The sequence below is a fragment of the Myxine glutinosa genome, chromosome 4, assembly GCF_964187855.1.
Source record: "Myxine glutinosa chromosome 4, kmMyxGlut1.1, whole genome shotgun sequence".
In the NCBI taxonomy this organism is placed as follows: domain Eukaryota; kingdom Metazoa; phylum Chordata; class Myxini; order Myxiniformes; family Myxinidae; genus Myxine; species Myxine glutinosa.
In genome coordinates, this window is record NC_136264.1 from 68,786,573 (window position 1) to 68,788,929 (window position 2,357).

The following is a 2,357-nucleotide window of genomic DNA, read 5'->3' on the forward strand; positions in this document are numbered from 1 at the left end:
GCCCTGGCTATTGATGTAGATTCTGTTAACAGCCAGGGCCCTAAGCATGGCAGCCAGGGCCGGGCCCTTGCGGGCCCTGGCTTATTTCAAACACTGGATCTGGTACCCCTGAACAGATAATGTTCTTTCAAAATAACAAAGGAGAGATTACAAACCTCGTTTTATTGCATCAAAACGCAAACAAGCTCAAGGCACGGATCGATGAAAGGAAAGGGTAACTACACAAAACACGTTTGTTGAAATGTCACGTCAAAGGACGCAAAATCAATGAAACAACAATTTCGTCACTAAAGAAGCAATGCCAAAAATCTCACTAAATTTTGTTGAGATGGTTGGCACTGCTTCTTAGCTATCAGATCCGGATTTCGTGGTCGCGTGCCAGAGAGAGCACAGCGCAGATCTCCTTCAACGTTCAGCTTGCTTCTGTATTTGGTCTTGACAGCGACCAGCGCGGAGAATGCAGCCTCGCAGAGATACGTGGATCCGAACATCGTCAGAATCCGAACAGCTTGAAGCGAGATCAGAGGATAAACAGGAAGATACTTGACCCAGAATGTCTCCAGGTCCAGAATTTCAAAGTCATCCTCAGCCGAGGAGTTGAACTTCAGCTCCAGAAACTCCTCCTGGACCTCGTCGGAAACATCAGCTACGTCGCATTGGAATGGGTTTCTGATGAATTTCCAGGTCTTTCGCTTTTCGTCCAAGTCAGGAAAGTAGCGGATGAATTCCGCTTTGAGTTCAGTCAGATGATCGATGATTTGGTTCTTTAACTTTGAATCGAGAAGGCCGTCCGGAACGGCAGAGTCCAAGTTTGGGAAACAAGCTATGTTTCCGGCCTCCATTCGGCATTTCCAGAGGTCGAGTTTAGCCATGAAGGCTCGAATGGCGTCGTATTGCGTGATAATGTTGATGTGCTTCCCTTGCAGTTTTTGGTTGATACCGTTGAGTGCTTCGAAGATGTCTACGAGGTAAGCTAGAGACAGTTGACATTCTCAGGACTGGAACATTTTGTAGAGATCCGCCTTCCGCTGCATGTCTAGGAATGTTGCGACTTCTTCCCTCAGCTCGTAGACTCGCCCCAACATGTTTCCCTTCGAAAGCCAACGCACGTTTGTGTGGAAAAGCAAGGCTTGATGATCGCAGTCCAAGTCCTTGCACAGCTGTTTGAACAGGCGACTGTTTAAGGCTCCACCTTTGATAAAGTTGACTACCTTCATAGCCAGGTTCAGGAAATCCCTCATTTCAGCGGGCAGGGTCTAAGATGCTAAGGACTCACGATGGGTAACGCAGTGTGTACCAATAGCAGAGGGACTCTTTTGTTTCACCTTCGTAACGAAACCCGAACGCGAGCCAAGCATGGCCGGAGCTCCGTCTGTGCAAACACCTACCAACGCGTCCCATGAAAGTCGATTTTCTTCGAAGAACTTCGATACCACTTCAAAGACATCCGCTGCTGTCGTGTAAGCTTCCAGGGGATGACAAAATAGCATTTCCTCCTTCACGCTGTCGCCTAATATGAAACGAGCATACATGAGCAGCTGAGAACACTGAGCCACGTCTGTCGTTTCGTTGCATTGGATGGCAAAGACAGGCGAGGCCCTTATCTGGTCAGTCACTTGTTCTTTGATGTCCTAAGACATTTCATCGATCCGTCCCTTGATGGTATCGTTCGACAGGGAGATAGCCGAGAGTTTGTTCGCACTATCCTTCCCCAGGATGAGCTCTGCCGCTCGCAGTAGACTCGGTTTAATGAGAGTCTCTCCGATTGTATGGCTCTTCTTGTTCTTTGCTACTAGCAGGGCAATCTCGTAGGACGCTTCAACGATCTTTGACGTCTGTTGCCGAAATGTCCCACTGCTGTCCAACTTAGCTCGCTTCAAGGCTTCCCTTTTCGCCACAAAGAATGCCTGTGATTTGTCTGCTAGTTCAGGATGGGTTGTCCTCAAGTGGCGTTCCAAACGTGTTGGCCGCATGGCATCATTGCTCAGAGTCTTGTAACATATAACGCACTGAGGAACCTCTGCGTCACCCTTTTGAAGTGCCACAAATCCGAACTTGATGTACTCATCTTGGTATTTCCTCTTTTTCGCACTCATTGCCATTGACTTCGATTCCAGTTAATAATCTGTCGGAAGAAAAAAAGAAGTGTTAGTTGAGACTGAAACAAACTAGGAATTATATAAGGCGCTATCTTTTCGGTTAATTAATTTTTTTCAGTAGGGGGATTATAATTTCCGTTTGGGGTTATTTAGACGTTTATACTGCCGTCCCGCGCCCCCTCTGAAAATTGCTCACGCCCCCCTTCGGGGGGCGCGCCCCACAGGTTAAGAACCGAGGCTTTAGAGTTTTCCAGATTG

At 47.7% G+C, this 2,357-nt stretch overlaps 1 pseudogene; it reads right to left on the minus strand.

The window, feature by feature from the left end:
• Positions 1 to 287: 287 nt before the first annotated feature.
• On the minus strand, positions 288 to 2,096 carry LOC144891607 (protein FAM200C-like; annotated as a pseudogene).
• Between the last annotated feature and the right edge of the window lie 261 nt (positions 2,097 to 2,357).